This window comes from Loxodonta africana, chromosome 4 (genome assembly GCF_030014295.1).
Source record: "Loxodonta africana isolate mLoxAfr1 chromosome 4, mLoxAfr1.hap2, whole genome shotgun sequence".
Classification (NCBI taxonomy): domain Eukaryota; kingdom Metazoa; phylum Chordata; class Mammalia; order Proboscidea; family Elephantidae; genus Loxodonta; species Loxodonta africana.
The window spans coordinates 46,418,245-46,440,403 of NC_087345.1; positions in this window are offsets into that span (position 1 = coordinate 46,418,245).

Genomic DNA, 22,159 nt, shown 5'->3' on the forward strand with positions numbered 1-22,159 from the left:
CAAATATACATAGAAAGTTTACTTAATTCCTCAATCCTATTGGCTGCATTGGACTTTGAGATTTATGAAAACAAGGTTCTTGTCTATTTTGTTCACTCTATCTTTTGGGACTGGCACAGAAACTGGCACACAGTTGGCTTTCAAAAAGCATTTCTTGAATAAATAATAAATGATTTTTTTTTAAATAGAAATGCAAAAATCTTCTAGATAAGCAAAATTTTTAAACGAATAAATGGTAAATCCTCTGAAGTATGAGATTGAAAACCAAATACTGATTCAATGAATATCTCAGCAACAAAGGTTGATGTAGCCACTATATCAGTTTCCTATTGCTTCTATAAAAAGTTATCTCAACCTTAGCGGCATTGTTGTTGTTAGCTGCTATCGAGTTGGTAGCTCATAGTGAACTGATGCACAACAGAACAAAACACTGCCTGGTCCTGTGCCATCCTCACAATCGTTGTCATGCTTGAGCCGATAGTTGCAGCCACTGTGTCAATTCAACTCGTTATGGGTCTTCCTCTTTCTCTGACCCTCTACTTTACCAGGTCTGATGCCCCTTTCCAGGGACTGGTCCCTCTTTATGACATGTCCAAAGTGTGTGAGATGAAGCCTTGTCACCCTTGCTTCTAAGGAGCATTCTAGCTGTACTTCATCCAAGACATATTTGTTCATTCTTCTGGCAGTCCATGGCATATTCAATATTCTTTGTAAACACCGTAATTCAAAGGTATCAATTCTCTTCAGTCTTGCTTATTTCATTATCCAGCTTTCACATACATATGAGATAACTGGAAACACTATTGCTTGGGTCAGGCAAGCCTTAGTCCTTAAGGTGACGTCTTTGCTTTTTAACACTTCAAAGAGATCTTTTGCAGCAGATTTGCCCAATGCAATGCGTCTTTTGATTTTTCCACTGGGCGTTGATCGTGGATCCAAATAAAATGAAATCCTTGACAACTTCAGTCTTCTCCATTTATCATGATTTTGCTTATTGGTGCACTTGTGAGGATTTTTGTTTTCTTTACGTTGAGGTGTAATTCATACTGAAGTCTGTGGTCTTTGAATTTTATCAGTAAGTACTTCAAGTCCTCTTCACTTTCAGCAAGCAAAGTTGTGTCATCTGCATATTGCAGGTTGTTAATTAGTCTTTCTCCATGCCTGAAGCAGAGTTCTTATTCATATAGTCCAACTTCTCAGATTATTTGCTCAGCATACAAATTGAATAAATATTGTGAAAGGATATAAAAATCACACACACCTTTCTTGACTTTAAACCATTCAGTATTCCCTTGTTCTGTTTGTACAACTATCTCTTGGTCTATGTACAGGCTCCTCATGAGCACATTTAAGGGTTTTGGAATTCCTGTTCTTTACAATATTATCCGTAATTTGTTATGATCCAAACAGTCGAATGCCTTTACGTAGTGAATACATCACAGGTAAACAGCTTTCTAGCACTCTGTGCTTTCAGCCATGACCCTTCTGACATCAGCGATGATACCACTTGTTCCATATCCTCTTCTGAATCTAACTTGAATTTCTGGCAGTTCTTGTTGATGCACTGTTGCAACCACTTTTGAATGATATTTAGCAAAATTTTCTTTGTGTGATATTAATGATATTTTTCAATAATTTCTACATTCTGTTGGATCGCATTTTTTGGAATGGATACAAATATGGATCTCTTCCACTTGATTGGCTATGTAGCTGTCTTCCAAATTTCTTGGCATAGATGAATTAGCACTGCCAGTGCTACATCCATTTCTTAAAACATCTCAGTTTGTATTCTGTCAGTTCCTGAAGACTTGTTTTTAGCCAATGCCTTCTGTGCAGCTTAGACCTCTTCCTTCAATATCACCAGTTCTTGATCATATGCTACCTTCAGAAATGATTGAATGTCGACCAGTTCTTTCTGGTATAGTGACTCTGTGTATTCCTTCCATCTTCTTTTGATGTTTCCTGCATCATCTAATATTTTTCCCTTTGAAAAAAAAAAAAAGTAGAATCCCTCAAAATTGCAATTCAAGGTTTGAATTTTTTCTTCAGTTCTTTCAGCTTGAGAAATGCTGAATGTGTTCTTCCCTTTTGGTTTTCTGTCTTCAGGCCTTTTGCACATACCACTATAATACTTTACTTTGTCTTATCGAGCTGCCCTTTCAAATCTGTTCAGCTCTTTTACTTCACCACTTCTTCCTTTTGCTTTAGCTACTCAACGTTCAAGATCAATTTTCAAAGTCTCTTGACATCCATCTTGGTCTTTTCTTTCTTTCCTGTCTTTTTAATGATCCCTTTATTTTTATATATATGTCATTGATGTCATTCCAGAACTCGTCTGGTCTTCCATCATTAATGTTAGATGCAACAAATCTATTCTTGAGAAGGTCTCTAAATTCAGGTGGAATAAGTTCAAAGTCATACTTTGTTTCTTGTGGACTTGTTCTAATTTCTTCCACTTCATTGATGTATCTGGGAAATATCTCACAACATGGATGAATATGGAGGGCATTATGCTGAGTGAAATAAGTCAATCACAAAAGGACAAATATTATACGAGGCCACTATTATAAGAACTCAAGAAAAGGTTTACATACAGAAAGGAACAATCTTTGATGGTTATGAAGGAGAGGAGGGGTGGGGAGGAAAGAACACTAATTAGATGGTAGATAAGCGGTAACATCGGTGAAGGGTAAGACAATGCACAATACTGTGGAAGTCAGCACATTTGACCAGGGCAAAGTCATAGTACTTCACAGACACATTCAAATGCCCTGAGAGACTGAGCTAGTGGGCTGAAGACTGGGGAACATGGTCTCAGGGGACATTTAGGTTACTTGGCATAACATAGTCTGTAATGAAAATGTTCTACATCTGACTGTGCTAAGTAGTGACTGAGGTCTTAAAAGCCTCTGTGCAGCCATCTAAGATACATCTACTAGTCCCACCTGGCTGGAGCCAAGGGTAATGAAGATCAAAGACACAAGGAAAAGATTAGTTCAAAGGATTGTTGGACCACAACTACGACAGCCTCCACCAGACTGAGCCCAGAACAACTACGTGGAGCCTGGTTCCCACTACTGACTGCTCTGGCAGGGATCACAATGGAGGGTCCCACAAAAGTGGGAGAATTATGTAGAAAATATTCTAATTCACAAAAACCAACAAAGAAACAAAACAAAACAAAACAAAAAAAACAGGCTTGCTGGTCTGACAGAGACTGTAGAAACCCTGAGAGTATGGCCCCCAGACACCCTTTTAATTCAATACTGAAGCCATTCCCGAGGTTCACCCTTCAGCCAAAGATTAGATAGTTACAGGGCCAACAGTAACACAGTGATAAATGTGCTTTGTAGCTCAGTCATGTGTATGAGACTAAGGGGCACACCAGCCCAAAAGCAAAGATGAGAAGGCAGGATGGGACAGGAAAACTGGATGAAGGTAAAAAGAGAACCAGGATAGAGAACGGGAGAATGTTGACACAACACAGGGTTAGCAACCAATGTCACAGAACAATTTGTGTATTACCTGTTTAGTGAGAAAATAGTCTATAAACTTTTACAAAAATCACATTAAAAAAAATAAAAAATGATAATTTTCTTTAACTTCAACTTGAACTTGCATATGATCAATTAATGTTCTGTTCTGCAGTCAGCCCCTGGCCTTGCTCTGACTGATGGTATTGAACTTTTCTATCATCTCTTTCTACAGATGTAGCTGATTTGATTCCTTTGTATTCCATCTGGTGAGGTCCACATGTGTAGTCACCGTTTATGCTGTTTAAAAAAGGTATTTGCAATGAAGTTGGTCTTCAAAATTCTATCATGATATCTCTGGCATTATTTCTATCACCGAGGCCATACTTTCCAACTTCTGTTCCTTCCTCTTTGTTTCCGACTTTCACGTCCCAATTGCCTGCAATTATCAACACGTCTTGATTGCATGTTTAATCAATTTCAGACTGCAGAAGCTGATAAAAATCTTCAATTTCTTCATCTTTGTCCTTAGTGATTGTTGTGTAAATTTGAATAATAGTCTTGTTAACTGGTCTTCCTTGTAGGCATATGGATATTATTCTTTCACTGACAACATTGTATTTCAGGATTGATGTTGAAATATTTTTTAATGGTGAATGCAATGCCATTTCTCTTCAATTTCTAATTCCTGACATAGTAGACCATATGATTGTCTGATTCAAAAATGGCCAATACCAGTCCATTTCAGCTCACTAATTCCTAGGTTATCAATCTTTATGTGTTCCATTTCATTTTTTATGATTTCCACTTTTCTTAAATTCATACTTCATATATTCCACATTCTGGTTTTAATGGATGTTTGCATCCATTTTTTCTTATTTTGAGTCATGCTATATCAGCATTTGAAGGTCTCAAAAGTTTGACTCCATCAGAATCATGAAGGTCAACTCTACTTTGAGAGGCAGATCTTCCCCAGTCGTCTTTTGAGTGCCTTCCAACCTGAGAGACTCATCTTCCAGCACTATATTGGAAAATATCCAGCTGGTATTCATAATGTTTTCACTGGGTGATTTTTTCAGAAGTAGACTGCAAGGTCCCTCTTCCTAGTATGTCTTAGCCTGGAAGCTCCACTGAAACTTTTCCACCAAGGGGGACCTGCTGGTATTTGAAATACCAGTGGGAAAGTTTCCAGCATCACAGCAACACACAAGCCCACACAGTATGACAAACTGACAGACACATGGTTTCAAAATCTTAGTGGCATAAAACAACACAAATTTATTATCTTACAGATCTATAGGTCCCAAGTCTTAGATGAGTCATGTGGTGCTAATATCAAGGTGTCAGTAGGTCTGTGTTCTTTCTGGAGGTTCCAGGGTACAATGTGTTTCTTTGCTTTTTCCATCTTCTAGAGGCTGCCCACATTCCTTGTCTTCTGGCTCCTTTCCATCAATCACATCCCTCAGACCTCTGTTTCCATTGTCAAATCTCTTTCTGACTCTACTCCTTCCTTGCTATGGTAAAAAACCAGTTTCCATTGTGCCAATTCCAAATCATGGTGACCCTATGTAGAACCACGATCTATACAGTTTTCAATGATTGGTGTTTAGACATAGATTTCCAAGCCTTTCTTCTGAGGCACCTCTGGCTGGACTTGAACCTCCAACCTTTCAGTTGGCAGCCAAGTGCCTTAACATTTGCACAAACCAGGGACACCTTCCTTTTGTAATGTTCCTTGTAATTACATTGGGCCCATCTGGATAATCCAGGGTAAGGCTCCCATTTTAAACAAATTCCTTTTTGCCATACAAAGTAACGTTTTCCAGAGATTACGATGTGGGCATTTTGCAGAACCATTATTCTGCCAATCTCTGCTGCTTAAAGATTTGATGATAGGAAGCAACCAGCTTCTAAGTTCAGGTTTCACAAAACCAATGTTAGAGTCTGACTTCCATGTCACTTTATTAGCCAAATTTTGAGTTCTAATATCTGATGAGTGGACAGTAATCTGGCCACACTCTTCTATTATTCTTTTTTTTTAATTCTTGGCTTATTATATTTTAGAAACAGTCCTGGTGGTGAAAAGGGTTAAGCACTTACTGCTAACTGGAAGGTTAGCAGTTCAAACCTGCCCAATGGCTTCATGGGAGAAAAACCTGGAGATCTGTTTCCATAAAGATTACAGCCAAGAAAACTCCATAGGGACAGCTCTACTCAGTTACATGGAGTTGCTATGAATAGGAATTGACTTGAAGGCATCTGGCAAAAACAACAGCATGATATTTGGGGGGTCATGTTGGCTAAGCTGAAAGAAGAGACATTACAAGCTAGTAAATCTGTGTATAGATGTCAAAAATAAATACAAAAATCACGAAACTGTTCAAACTTGTAGGTAACAGAGACTCTGCAGGAGACAAAAGAGGCCTATCTGTCCTTGTGGTTATTGGCTTATTTAGTGTGCACCTGACTCAGTTTTTTTATATATAGTTTTCATTGTGCTTTAAAAAAAAAAAAAAATTTTTTTAAGTGGAAGTTTACAAATCAAGGCTGCCTCTCACACAAAAACTTATATACACCTTGCTACATACTCCCAATTACTCTCCCCCCTAATCAGACAGCCCACTCCCTCCCTCCACTCTCTCGTTTCATGTCCATTTCGTCAGCTTCTAACACCCTCTACCTTCTCATCTCCCCTCCAGGCAGGAGATGCCAACATAGTCTCAAGTGTTCACCAGATCCAAGAAGCTCACTCTGCACCAGCATCCCTCTCCAACCCATTGTCCAGTCCAAGGCATGTCTGAAGAGTTGGCTTCGGGAATGTTCCTGTCCTGGGCCAACAGAAAGTCTCGGGGCCATGACCACCAGTGTCCTTCTAGTCTCAGTCAGACCATTAAGTCTGGTCTTTTTATAAGAATTTGGGGTCTGCACCCCACTGCTCTACTGCTCCCTCAGGGGTTCTCTGTTGTGTTCCCTGTCAGGGCAGTCATCGGTTGTAGCTGGGCACCATCTAGTTCTTCTGGTCTCAGGATGATGTAGTCTCTGGTTCATGTGGCCCTTTCTGTCTCTTGGGCTCTTTATTACCTTGTGTCGTTAGTGTTCTTCATTCCCCTTTGATCCAGGTGGGTTGAGACCAATTGATGCATCTTAGATGTCTGCTTGCTAGTGTTTAAGACACCAGATGCCACTCTTCAAAGTGGGATGCAGAATGTTTTCTTAATAGATTTTATTATGCCAATTGACTTAGATGTCCCCTGAAACCATGGTGCCCAGACCCCTGCCCCTGCTACGCCAGCCTTCGAAGCACTCAGTTTATTCAGGAAACTTCTTTGCTTTTGGTTTAGTCCAATTGTGCTGACCTCCCCTGTATTGTGTGCTGTCTTTCCCTTCACCTAAACTAGCTCTTATCTACTATCTAATTAGTGAACGGCCGTCTCCCACCCTCCCTCCCTCTCCCCTCTCGTAACCACAAAAGAATGTTTTCTTCTCAGTTTGAACTATTTCTCAAGTTCTTATAATAGTGGTCTTATATAATATTTGTCTTTTTGAAACTGACTAATTTCACTCCACATAATGCCTTCCAGGTTCCTCCATGTCATGAAATGTTTCACAGATTCCTCACTGCTCTTTATCGATGTGTAGTATTCCATTGTGTGAATATACCATAATTTATTTATCCATTCATCCATTGATGGGCACCTTGGTTGCTTCCATCTTTTTGCTATTGTAAACAGTGCTGCAATAAACATGGGTGTGCATATATCTGTTCATGTAAAGGCTGTTATTTCTCTAGGATATATATCGAGGAGTGGGATTGCTGGATCCTTTGGTAGTTCTATTTCTAGCTTTTTAAGGAAGTGCCAAATCAACTTCCAAAGTGGTTGTACCATTTTACATTCCAACCAACAGTGTAGAAGTGTTCCAATCTCTCCACAGCCTCTCCAGCATTTATTATTTTGTGTTTTTTGGATTAATGCCAGCCTTGTTGGAGTGAGATGAAATCCCATTGTATTTTTGATCTGCATTTCACTAATGGTTAATGATCGTGAGCATTTCGTCATATATCTGTTAGCTACCTGAATGTCTTCTTTAGTGAAGCACCTGTTCATATCTTTTGCCCATTTTTTAATTGGATTGTTTGCCTTTTGTAGTTGAGTTTGTGCAGTATCATATACATTTTAGAGATCAGGCGCTGATCAGAAATGTCAGAGCTAAAAGCTTTTTCCCAGTCTGTAGGTAGCCGTTTTACTCTTTCGGTGAAGTCTTTGGATGAGCATAGATGTTTGATTTTTAGGAGCTCCCAGTTATCTAGTTTTTCTTCTCCATTCTTTATAATGTTTTGTATACCGTTTAAGCCATGTATTAGGGCTCCTAACGTTGTCCCTATTCTTTCTTCCATGATCTTTATCATTTTAGATTTTATATTTAGGTCTTTGATCCATTTTGAGTTAGTTTTTGTGCATGGAGTGAGGTATGGGTCTTGTTTCATTTTTTTTTTTTTGCAGATGGTTACCCAGTTATGCCAGCACCATTTTTTTAAAAAGACTGCCTTTTCCCCATTTAACTGTTTTGAGGCCTTTGTCAAATATCAACTGCTCATATGTGGATGGATTTACATCTGGATTCTCAATTCTGTTCCATTGGTCTATGTATCTGTTGTTGTACCAGTACCAGGCTGTTTTGACTATTGTGGTAGTATAATAGGTTCTAAAATCAGGTAGAGTAAGGCCTCCAACTTTGTTCTTCTTTTTCAGTAATGCTTTACTTATCCAAGGCCTCTTTTGCTTCTATATGAAGTTGGTGATTTATTTCTCCATCTCATTAGAGAATGTTGTTGGAGTTTGGATAGGAATTGCATTAAATCTGTAGATCGCTTTTGGTAGAATAGACATTTTTATAATGTTAAGTCTTCCTGTCCATGGTATAGGATGTATTTCCACTTATGTAGGTCTCTTTTGGTTTCTTGCAGAAGTGTATTATAGTTTTCCTTGTATAAGTCTTTACATCTCTATTAAGATTTATTCCTAAGTATTTTATCTTTTGGGGGGCTACTCTAAATGGTATTGATTTGGCGATTTCCTCTTCAATGTTCTTTTTGTTGGTGTAGAGGAATCCATCTGATTTTTGCATGTTAATCTTGTATCCCTATACTCTGCTGAACTCCTCTATTAGGTTCAACAGTTTTCTTGAGGATTCTTTCAGGTTTTCTGTGTATAAGATCATGTCGTCTGCAAATAGAGATAATTTTACTTCTTCCTTGCCAATCTGGATGCCCTTTATTTCTTTGTCTAGCCAAATTGCTCTGGCAAGGACCTCCAGCACAATGTTGAATAAGCGCGGTGATAAAGGGCATTCTTATCTGGTTCCCGTTCTCAAGGGAAATGCTTTCAGGCTCTCTCCATTTAGGATCATGTTGGCTGTTGGCTTTGTATAAATGCCCTTTATTATGTTGAGGAATTTTCTTTCTATTCCTATTTTGCTGAAAGTTATTATTATGAATTGGTGTTGAACTTTGTCAAATACCTTTTCTGCATCAATTGATAAAATCATGTGATTCTTGTCTTTTGTTTTATTTATGTGATGGATTACATTAATTGTTTTTTAATGTTGAACCATCCCTGCATACCTGGTATGAATCGCCCTTGAGCATGGTGAATTATTTTTTTGATATGTTGTTAAATTCTATTGGCTAGAATTTTGTTGAGGAGTTTTGCATCTAAGTTCATGAGGGTTATAAGTCTGTAATTTTCTTTTCTCGTGGTGTCTTTATCTGGCTTCATAGAATGAGTTTGGGAGTATTCCGTCCTTTTCTATGCTTTGAAATACCTTTAGTAGTGGTGTTAACTCTTCTCTGAAAGTTTGGCAGAACTCTGCAGTGAGCCTGTCTGGGCCAGGGCTTTTTTTTTTTGGGAGTTTTTTGATTACCTTTTCATTTTCTTCTTTTGTTATGGGTCTATTTAGTTATTCTACCTCTGTGTTCATTTAGGTAGGTAGTGTGTTTCTAGGAAATCATCCATTTCTTCTAGGTTTTCAAATTTATTACAGTACAATTTTTCATAGTAATCTGATATGATTCTTTTAATTTCAGTTGGGTCTGCTGTAATATCACCCATCTCATTTCTTATTTGGGTTATTTGCTTCCTCTCATGTTTTTCCTTTGTCATTTTGGCCAATGGTTTGACAATTTTGTTAATTTTTTTCAAAGAACCAACTTTTGGTCTTGTTAATTCTTTCAATTGTTTTTCTGTTTTCTATTTCATTTAGTTCAGCTCTATTTTTCATTACTTGTTTTCTTCCGATGCCTGAGGGTTTCTTTTTTTGCTCTCTCTCTATTTGTTCAAGTTGTAGGGATAATTCTTTGATTTTGGCCATTTCTTCTTTTTGTATGTGTGCGTTTATTGATATAAATTGACCTCTGGGCACTGCTTCCGCTGTGTCTCAAAGGTTCTGATAGGAAGTGTTTTCATTCCCATTGGATTCTCTGAATTTCTTTATTCCATCCTTAATGTCTTCTATAATCCAGTCTTTTTTGAGCAGGGTATTGTTCAGTTTCCAAGTATTTGATTTTTTTTCCCTGCTTTTTCTGTTATTGATTTCAACTTTCATGGCCATATGGTCAGAGAAGATGCTTTGTAATATTTCAATGTTTTGGATTCTGCTAAGGCTTGCTTTATGACCTAATATGTGGCCTATTCTAGAGAATGTTCCGTGTGCACTAGAAAAGAAAGTATACTTGGTTGCTGTTGGGTCGAGTGGTCTGCATATGTCTATGAGGCCAGGTTGGTTGATTGTGTCATTTAGATCTTCTGTGCTTTTATTGAGCTTCTTTCTGGATGTCCTGTCTTTCACCCAAAGTGGTGTGTTGAAGTCTCCTACTATTATTGTGGAGCTGTCTATCTCACTTTTCAATGCTAATAGAGTTTGTTTTATGTATCTTGCAGCCCTGTCATTGGGTACATAAATATTTAATACAGTTATATCTTCTTGGTATATTGTCCCTTTAACCATTATGTAGTGTCCTTCCTTATCGTTTCTGAGGATTTAACTTTAAAGTTAAATTTAGTCAGAAATTAATATTACCACTCCTGCTCTTTTTTGATCGTTGTTTGCTTGATACATTTTTTTCCATCCTATGGGTTTTAGTATGTTTGGGTCTCCAAGTCTAAGGTGTGTCTCTCGTAGGGAGCATATAGACAGATCTTATTTTCTAATCTATTCTGCCACTCTCTGTCTCTTTATTGGTGCATTTAGTCCATTTACACTCTGCGTAATTATGGATAGGTATGAATTTAGTGCTATCGCTTTGATGTCTTTTGTGTGTTTTCGACCGTTTCTTTTTCCCACTTGATTTTATGCGCTGAGTAGATTATCTTTATATGTTGTCCTTTCCTTGTATTTGTTGCTGTTGATTTTGTTTCTGCTGAGCCTCTATTTTTTTCTTGTATTTTATTTTGATGAGTAGGGTAGTTTGTCTCCTTTGTGGTTACATTATTATTTACCACTATTTTTCTAGATTTAAACCTAACTTTTATTCTTTTTGTATCGCCATATCTTCCTCTCCATATGGAAGATCTATGATTACATTTCTTAGTCCCTCTTTATTGTTTTAATGTTGTCTTCTTGTTTATAATAACATCGCTGTTACCCTGTTTTGAGCTTTTTTTTTATAATCTTGCTTTGCTTTTTTAATTTCCCTGTCTGGGTTGACTTCTGATTGCTCTACCCAGTGTTCTAGTCTTGGGTTGATACCTGATATTATTGATTTTCTATCCAAAGAACTCCCTTTAGTATTTCTTGTAGTTTTGGTTTGGTTTTTACAAATTCCCTAAACTTCTGTTTATCTGGAAATGTCCTATTTTCACCTTCATATTTAAGAGATGGTTTTGCTGGATATATGATTCTTTGCTGGCATTTTTTTTCCTTCAATTTTTTAAATATGTCATCCCATTGCCTTCTTGTCTGCATGGTTTAGGCCGAGCATCCCAAGCTTATTCTTATTGATTCTCATTTGTAGGTGACTTTTCGTTTATCCTTAGCTGCTCTTAAAATTCTCTCTTTATCTTTGGTTTTGGCAAGTTTGATTATAATATGTCTTGGTGACTTTCTTTTAAGATCTACCTTATGTGGAGTTTGATGAGCATCTTGGATAGATATCTTATCTTTCACAATATCAGGGAAGTTTTCTGCTAACAAATCTTAAATGATTCTCTCGTATTTTCTTTTATCCCTCCTGTTCTGGTACTCTAATCACTTGTAGGTTATTTCTCTTGATAGAGTCCCACATGATTCTTAAGATTTCTTCATTTTTTTTAACTCTTTTATCTGATTTTTCTTTAAATATGTTTGTGCCAAGTGATTTATCTTCAAGTTCAGAAATTCTGGCTTCCACTTGCTCAATTCTGCTCTTCTGACTTTCTACTGAGTTGCCTACATATGTAATTTTATTGTTAATCTTCTGAATTTCTGATTGCTGTCTGTCTATTGATTTTTCCAGCTTTTTTAATTTTTCATTATGTTCCTGAATAATCTTTCCAATTTCTTCAATTGCTTTATCTGTGTGTTCCTTGGCTTGTTCTGTGTATTGCCTCATTTCCTTCCTGATGTCTTGAAGGGTTCTGCATATTAATCTTTTGTAATCTGGCTCTGGTAATTCCAGGAATGCACTTTCACCTAGAAGATCCCTGGATTCTTTGTTTTGAGAGCTTGTTGAGGTGATCATGGTGTGTTTCTTTATATGACTTGATATTGACTGTTGTCTCTGAGCAGTCTATTGTATTAGCTTATGCTTGCTTACTGAGTTGTAACTTCTTGCTTTGTTTTGTTGTGATATACCCAAATGGGTTGCTTGCGTGAGCTAGCTTGATTATTTTTGCCTTTGGAGCTCTGACGTCCTGTCCCCAGATGGCTAGAGCTGTTATATGGTATATCAGTCTAGGAGTCCATTCAGTTTCCTTGTATGAATTTAGCTCAGGTGTCCAGGTAGCTGATCATCAAGTGTGTGGTACAGGTTCTGTCCTACAGTCTTAGAGGAGCAGGGGTGATTGGTGTATTTACCAGTACCTGATTGCAGCAGGGGGTTACACTCTGAACAAGGCTGGGGCTGAGAGCCAACCCTTGAGTGTCTCTGAGGAAAGCATGTCCATAGTCCCTAGAATGTGCAGGTGGGTGGGTTCTGCAGACAGACCATGGGGACCCAATGTTTTTGGTTGTAAGGCCTGGAAGGTACCAGTTATCCTTGGACCCCTGTCATGGGTGGCTGGGTGACCTGAGTGGAGCTGCCAGTCCTTAGGCCCTTGTTGTGGGTAGGTGAGGACCTTGTTTAATAGGCAAAACAATGTCAAATATCAAACACCCACCTCTCTACAGCACAGCTGAAACAGTTGGAGTCTGCCAACAAGGACCTATTCTCCTGAAATAGGCCCATACATGTCCATGCAGAAAGGAAAGGTGCTCAAAGTCCATGGACCATTTATGCCTGGACAGGAGCCACTTCTGTCTTGAGCTCCCCAAGTTAGTGGAGCTGGCAAATTATCTTTTCCCCTAAATGCAATTTTTTTCCTTCTCCAAGGCCGGGAGGATGGCTCTACATGCTAAACAGGACCTATCTCAAGCCCAGGGAATTCAGCCGCTGAAGCCGGCTTGGGGGTGGGAAGGGCGAGGTAAAGTATACACAAGTACTTAGCTTTTGCTGAGAGCACCATTCTCAGGTTCCAGAGGTGTGAGTAGGTTGTGTGGCTGGCTGCTTCTCCCTGAGGAAACTGCAGCCGAGCACTAGTACCAGCCCACCACCATGGCTCCGGGAATGGTGCCTGAGGGCTCCCGACAATTCAGGCCCAGTAACTCCTCTCCACTTCTAAACAGTCTCTTCCTCCCCCTGCACCTCAGTTCGTTTTCTAAGCTTGTCTTTGAAGCTCAGGGTGCCCAGCTTGTCACAAATATACTCATTTCACTTGTTTTTTTCGGCCTTTGTTGTAAAGAGAGCTCGCTGGAAGCATCTGTCTATTCTGCCATCTTGACTCCGCCTCCCTCAGTTTTTTTTTTCTGTCTAATTTCTTATAGCACATAGCTGGCTCTGTGATCTCATTCCACAACTCATCTGGTTGATTATGATCCATGGTTATTTGTGGAAGTAAAAGTCTCATTGAATTTGTAAGGCAATGGAAAGTGGAAAAAATACCTAAGTTTAGTAGGAGAAAAAAGGATGTTTTCTTCCTTACCTTTCTACTTACAATTCCACATGATTTTACAGAAGCAAATAACAATAATAATAAAAATTGATCATAATTGATATGTGAAGACATTATTAGGAAATGAGGATATAATTAAACTCTTAAAACCATTGTTGACACATTTGGGAATTAAAAAGCAATCATACAATTGTTTTCAAATTTTTAAAGCAAGACAAAAAATTGTGTGCTGTTTGCAAACTTTAACAAGTGACCAGTTGCCATTGAGCTGATTCCCACTCGTGGCGACCCCATGTGTGGTAGAGTAGAACTGTGCTTCGTAGGGCTTTCAATAGCTGACTTTTCAGAAGTAGATTGCCGGGTCTTTCTTTCCAGGCTTCTGGACGGACTAGAACCACTAAACTTTTGGACAGCAGCCCAGCACATTAACCTTTGCAAACTTTAACAGGCCATTAGATTGTTACCTTGTTGTTGACAGGGAGGCAAGTATAACTCTGCCACCATTTCTCGAATCCTGATATATCCCCTATAAAGCTTTGTTTTTTTTATCCATCCTATCTGCAGGGCAATAAGGTACACAATTTTAGGAGACTATGATTAACATATACTGTAAGACTTACATTTTGCATCTCAGAAGCCCATTTGCATTTAGAACTGCTTTCATCCAAATGAATTTTTTATGTCTTTCCTTAAAAAAAAAAAAAAAAATTTTTTTTTTTTTTTTTTTAGTGATACTCAAAATGTGATGTGCCAGAGATTCATGTGGAAGACCAGTTTTAAATGCCAGTTTTCCAAAAGATTTTGATTTTGAGTGAGGTATAGATAGAAATATCTGTTTTAACAATTAATCCACGTGATTTTGATACATGTGGGCTCTGGTGTATACTTTGAGCAGCAATTTGAGTGGGAGAAATACTTTTAGTTAAGATTTCTTCATTCAATAAAACCGTGCTGGTATGGGTTGGAGATGTATGTCTCCTCTTCTAACTATCCTTAGCCTGCCTGTGTTCTTGCATGCTTCCAAAAAGTATATGCAAACTTTGTTTTTAATAACTTGAGAAGGTAAAAAAAATCAAAAGAGGGAGAGAGGAATAACAAAAGCAAAAATATATGTTGTTGTTGTTAGGTGTGGTCAAGTCAGTTCTCGCTCATAGCGAACCTACACACAACAGAACAAAACACTGCCCAGTCCTGTGCCATCCTCACAATTGTTGCCATGTTTGAGCCCATTGTTGCAGCTACTGTGTCAGTCCATCTCACTGAGGGTCTTGCTTTTCCTCGCTGAACCTCTATTTTACCAAACACCATGTCCTTCTTGAGGGACTGATCCCTCCTGATAACATGTCCAAAGTATGTGAGACAGTCTCACCATCCTTGCTTCTAAAGAGCATTCTGGTTGTGCTTCCTCCATGACAGATTTGTCATGGTATATTCATGACAGTCCATGGTATATTCAATATTCTTCACCAACACCACAATTCAAAGGTGTTAATTCTTCTTTGGTCTTCCTTATTCATTGTCCAGCTTTTACATGCATATGAGATGATTGAAAATGCCATGGCTTGGGTCAGGAGCACATTAGCCCTCAAGGTGACATCTTTACTTTTCAACACTTTGAAGAGGTCTTTTGAAGCCAATTTGCCCAATGCAATGCATCTTTTGATTTCTTGACTGCTGCTTCTATGGGTGTTGATTGTGGATCCAAGTAAGACGAAATCCTTGCCAACCTCAATCTTTTCTCCATTTATCATGATGTGGCTTAATGGTCCAGTTGTGAGGATTTTTGTTTTCTTTATGTTGAGCTGTAATCCATACTGAAGGCTGTGGTCTTTGATCTTCATCAGTAAGTGCTTCAGGTCCTCTTCATTTTCAGCAAGCTAGGTTGTGTCATCTGCATAAGGCAGGTTGTTAATGAGCCTTCCTCCAATCTTGATGGCCCATTCTTCTTCATATAGTCCAGCTTCACAGATTATTTTCTTAGTATACCGATTGAATAGGTATGGTGAAAGGATACAACCCTGACACATACCTTTCCTGACTTTAAACCATGCAGTATCCCCTTGTTCTGCTCAAGACTGGCTCTTGATCCATGTATAGATTCCTCATGAGCATAATTAAGTGTTCCAGAATTCCCATACTCTACAATTTTATTTGTAATTTGTTATAATTCACACAGTCAAATGCATTAGCATAGTCAATAAAACACAGGTAAACATCTTTCTGGTATTCTCTGCTTTCAGCCACAATCCATTTGACATCAGTAATGATATCCTGGCTTCATGTCCTCTTTTAAATCCAGCCTGAATTTCTGGCAATTCCCAATCGATATACTGCTGCAGCTGCTTTTGAATGATTTTCAGCAAAATTTTGCTTGGATGTGATATTAATGATATTGCTCAATAATTTCCAGATTTGGTTGGATCACCTTTCTTGGGAATAGGCAAATATGGATCTCTTCCAGTCGGTTGGTCAGGGAGCTGTCTTCCAAATTTCTTGGTATAGACAAGTGAGTACTCCCAGTGCTGCATCTGTTTGCTGAAACATCTAAATGATATTCTGTCAATTCCTGGAGCCCTGTTTTTCGCCAATGCCTTCAGTGCAGCTTGGACTTCTTCCTTCAGTACCATCAGTTCCTGATCATATGTTACCTCCTGAAATGGTTGACGTCGACCGATTCTTTTTGTTATAGTGACTCCAAGTATTCCTTCCATTTCTTTTGATGCTTCCTGTGTCATTTAATATTTTCCTCAAAGAATCCTTCACTATTGCAACTCAAGGCTTGAATTTTTTTCTTCAGTTGTTTCAGCTTGAGAAATGCTGATCATGTTCTCTTTTGGTTTTCTATCTCCAGGTCTTTGCACATGTCATCATAATACTTTGTCTTCTCGAGCCACTCTTTGAAATCTTCTGTTCCACTCTTTTACTTCATTTTTTTTTTTTTTTTGCTTTAGCTACTTGATGTTCAAAAGAAAGTTTCAGAGTCTCTTCTGACATCCATTTAGGGCTTTTCTTTCCTGTCTTTTTAATGACCTCTTGCTTTCTTCATGTATGATGTCCTTGATGTCATTCTGTCATTCCACAGCTCATATGGTCTTCGGTCATTAGTGTTCAACGTGTCAAATCTATCCTTAAAATGGTCTCTAAATTCAGGTGGGATATACTCAAGGTCGTACTTCGGCTCTTGTGCACGTGTTCTAATTTTCTTCAGCTTCAGCTTGACCTTGCATATGAGTAGTTGATGGTCTGATCTGAAGTCGGTCCCTGGCCTTGTAATGACTGATGATATTGAGCTTTTCCATTGTCTCTTTCCACAGATGTAGTGGATTTGATTCCTATGTGTTTCATCTGGCAAGGTCGTTGTGTATAGTCACTGTTTATAGTTTATGTTGGAAAAAAAAGGTATTTGCAATAAAGAAGTCCTTGGTCTCAAAAATTCTATCATGTAATCGCTGACATTTTTTCTATCACCAAGGCCATATTTTCCAAATACCAATCCTTCTTTGTTTCCGACTTTCACATTCCCATCACAAGAAATTACCAGTGCATCCTGATTGCATGTTTGATCAGTTTCAGACTGCAGAAATCTTCAATGTCTTCGTCTTTGACCTTAGTTGTTGGTGCATAAATTTGAATAATAGTCATATTAACTGGTCTTCCTTGTACGTTTATGGATATTATTCTATCACTGACAGTATTGTTCTTTTTGAGGAAGAATTCCATGCCATTCCTCTTCAAGTCATCGTTCCCGGCATAGTAGACCATAAGACAGTCTGATTCAAAATGATGTATACCAGTCCATTTCAGCTCACTAATGCTAATGGTTTTGATCTCTATGCACTCTATTTCATTTTTGATGATTTCTAATTTTCTTAGATTCGTACTTCATGCATTCCAGGTTCCAATTATTAATGGATGTTTGCAGCTCATTCTTCTCATTTTGAGTCTGGCCACATCGGCAAATGCAGGTCACAAAAGCTTTACCCCATCCACATCCTTATGGTTGACTCTATTTTGAGGAGGCAAGTCTTCCCCAGTCGTATTTTGATAGCCACCCAACTTGAGGGGCTCATCTTCAGGCACTATATCAGACAGTGTTCCACTGCTATTCATAAGGTTTTCACTGGCTAATTCTTTTCAGAAGTAGACCACCAGGTCCTTCTTACTAGTCTGTTGTAGTCTAGAAGCTCAGCTGAAACCTGTCCACCATGGGTGACCCTACTGGTATTTCAATACATTTGGCATAACTTCTATCATCATAGCAGCACAGAAGACCCCACAGTACAACAAACTGACAGATGCGCATGTGGGGGGAAATACATATATATATATGTACGTGTGTGTGTATATACATATATATATATAGGGTTTTTTAATATATGGTGTAATCACCTTTTGGGTGTAGGAGCTATATAGTCTAATCTGTATACAAGATAACCTCCTAGATGAAAACTGTATACAGGCTCATTTTGATTTATTTCTGAAAGAAATAATATATAGTAGAATCAAAATGTTCAAGATGGTTAAAAAAGCAGAAAGCTCCTCTGTATTTATATGACTCTATTTAATAAATATCCAGCAAATATGTTCCCTGACATGCCTGGATTATAAACCTGTCTTTCAAGACCGTTTGGGTAAAATTTATAGTGTGTTTTTTTAAAGGAGACATATAACCAGTCTCTTAGAGGTCATCAAGAGCAGGTGTAACCAAAAAACAAACCAAACCCAGTGCCGTCGAGTCGATTTCGATTCATAGCAACCCTATAGGACAGAGCGGAACTGCCCCATAGAGTTTCCAAGGAGCACCTGGCGAATTTGAACTGCCAAGTCTCTTAGAGGTCATCAAGAGCAGGTGTAGTACTGGGAAATCAGTGCACCACCAGAAAAGTTAAAATAGGTCTTTATTATTTCATCATCTTTAATTAGTATAGTTTTATAATTAGCAAAACCTGGGCTTTTTAAACTTTTATAAAATTATACTAATATTTACTTTGACAACCCTTGTAAAGAGTAGCATAAAATAAAAAAAATAAATATACTGATCACCTAATATGGGTAAGACACAGTGTAATGTTAAACTTTTTAAACCTTTATTATTATGTGGAGATAAAGTACCAAACCAAAACCTGGTGCTGTTGAATAAAGTTGATTCCGACTCATAGCAACCCTATAGGACAGAGTAGAACTGCCCCACAGGGTTTCCAAGGAGTGGCTGGTTGATTTGAACTGGTGACCTTTTGGTTAGCAACCAAACTCTCTACCACTACTCCACCAGGGCTCTGGAGCTAAAGTAAGCACATCTAAATAGCATCCACAAAAGGATGTTAATAATTGGTTTTATATGTTAGTTTTTTGTTTGTTTTAATGATTTAGATTAGTTGAAGCTTGAGTTATTTTGGGTGCTAACTGGTTAAAAACATTGTAAATATGTATACCAAAAACCCATTGCCGTTGTGTAGATTCTGACTCAAAGTGACCCTATAGGACAAAGTAGAACTGCCCCGTACAGTTTCTAGGAGCACCTGGTGGATTCGAACTGCTGACCTTTTGGTTAGCAGCCATATCTCTTAATCACTATTCCACCAGGTTTTCCATAAATATGTATACTTAGTTTCAAATATTTTCTATAAGTTGGATATTAGCGTTTTAGTTCCTTGCATTAAAATCAGTTGCATGATTTCTCATTGTTATATGTCAACTGACTTAAATGAACTTTGGATAATAGACGGTAAGAAAAGCATTACCAGTTAACCTGTAACCAGTTCTGCCTCACCTGAAAGCACAAGGAAGAAAAGAAAAAAGAAAAGCCATGACTGAGAAAAAAATCCAGGGCTTTGAACTGGTTAGTTCTGATTCAAGCTCCTACCGAGAATTTGAATTTCCAAAGAGTTCCCAAGCAGTGCTAATGCTGCTGGTTAGGCACCAATTCTTAGAACCACTAAAACAGGGCTAAAACCAAAAACCAAACCCCTTGCTCTCAAGTAGATTCTCTAAAAGACCAGTAGCTTTCAAAATTTATTATTCATAAAAATCACCTGGGAATCTTGTTTAACTGTAGATTCTGATTCAGCATATCTCGGATGGAAATGCAAATTCTCATCAAGGGTTCAACCTGGAAAAAAACTGGTTCAAAGCCCTGAAAAAGTCAAACCTCCTTATTAACATGCCAATCAAACTTCCAGACAGCATTTACAGTGGAAAAATAATGTAGAATTCTGATCTATTGAATGCCTTTAGCAGGATACACCTGGTCAGTCAAGGTTGCTGATGGTAAACAAACTTAGGACTTCAGGATTTATGGGACATAATCCACTGAGAAAAGTCAGTGTCAGCTTTATAATTATCAGAGTGTAAAATGAAGATATTTCGTGGGTAAAATAGCTCATTGTGGAAGTGATTCTCTGTTTGTATTACTTAGAGATAAGGCCTGTCAAGTCTGGACCAGGGCACATTGTAATATGACAAGGAGGAACTTGGAGGGCTGCATTGGTGGTCTCAGACTTCTCCATGCTTTGCAAGTTACTCATCATTAACTATACTGTTTGAATTATTAGTGAAATTTGAAATTGGCTAGATCTCTGATTCTTTCAAGTTTGATTTTACAATTCAAGCCTTCGTTTTTTTTTTTTCCCAATAGGTTATTCTCAATTTTGTCGTGATGGCTCACCTATGCGCTTTTAGTTGAATCTTTCCTTAACCCCTGTTGAATTTTCCACCTTGTCTATTGTTAAAATTTCTTCTTACCAGGAAGAAAAAGGATCTATAATATGAAATACATCTGCTTTTCTCTCCCTATAAATGTCTCTATATTTACTTATATTTTGTCCTTTCTTATCTGGCCACAGTATTTATTAATTTATTCAACACAAAATTTTTGTCAACCACTGTGCTGAGTCTTGGAGTAACAATGGCAAAGAATACAGAATCTACACCTGACAGCATGGGATTGTAGTCTAGTGAGCAAGATAGATATTAATCTAACATAATTATTAATAAACTATTTACAATTTTCGATCTTCTAACCTAATCTATGGGGTCCCTGGGTGATGCAAATGGTTAATACTTTTGGCTGCTAACTGAAAATCTGGAGGTTCTTCATCCACTTGGAGACATCTTGGAAGAAAGATCTGGTGATCTATTTCTGAAAAGTTAGACATTGGAGACCCAATGGAGCACAGTTCTACTGTGACACACATGGAGTCGCCATGAGTCCCAATTGATTCCATAGCAACTAGTAACGTTGTCTAGGGAGTTAGGAAAGGTATCTTTAATGAAGGATCATTTGAGATGAGACCTGAACACCAAAGAGGAAAGGAAGATGATTACAGGCAAAGAGAACAGCCTGGGTGAAGGCATCAAAGACATTTAAAATGGAAGGAAGCGAACCTGCCTGGAGTTCAGTACCTAAAAGATCAATAAGATGGATAGCTAGGCTGGAGTTAGGTGATGGAAGGCTATGTAGGCCATGTTAAAGGACTATGGTCTTTGACCAATGGAATATATCGGAAGGGTGTTCATATTTCATTGCAACTTCTTTCCCAAATTTAAATCTTTACTTGTGTTTTTGTACTAATTCCATCCCATATCATCCAAAAATTTGTGCCATCAATCATCTTATCTTTCACTCTTATCTTCAAATCCTGCTTACTTATCACCTCTTTTCCCTCCTAAATGTCCCTAGTCACACTTGGGCCAGTTCATTGTTTTTCTACAGGCAAAAAACATTCTCTTGGCCTTCATTGCCAAATATCTTGGAGTAATAATGTACACCATGCTACAGTGCAATTTTTTAAGAATTACATCCAAAAGACCCATAGTTAAACCTCAAGTCAAGTCATTGCATTAGTTCATTTACAAATAATTTGCAGAGCACGTAGTATTGTATGGGACATTGAGTGTACTACTAAAGTGTCTTCTGTAGTAAAAGCATTAGCACATTTGTAAATTGGAGAGGATTTTCACACATGTTGTGCACTTCACAGGGTTGTCATTATCAAACAACGTCATTCTTTCCATAAATATTTATTGTGCAACTGCTACCTACAAGATGGGAAATACAGACAAGGAAAAAGACAGGGTCTCTACCCTCAATAAACTCAGAGGTGATGGTGGTACAGATAAAGGAAATATCAGGGCTTCAAACCACTATGCCACCGGAGCTTCTCTGATGCTGAGTAAAAAGTTAAGGGTGGGTTGGAATCCTCCAGGCTGAGAGATTAGCATGGGTAAAGGGATAGTTGTAAAGAGCCTGGCATCTCACCAAGTCAGACAGGCTCAGAAGCTGAGACAAAGTACATCCAAGTGGTGGGGGGACAGAAGGCCAGTGGATACAGGAGAAATAACCATAAGCTCACTTAGCCCTCCAGTCTAAATTAATGTTATTTATCATTAAATTTGAGTCAAAATCAACTCGACGGCAACAGGTTATCATTAAATTTTATCAGGATTAAGGTATTAGCCTTAAATCAGCTACTCAACTCAGTTCAATTATCAAATAAATTAGAT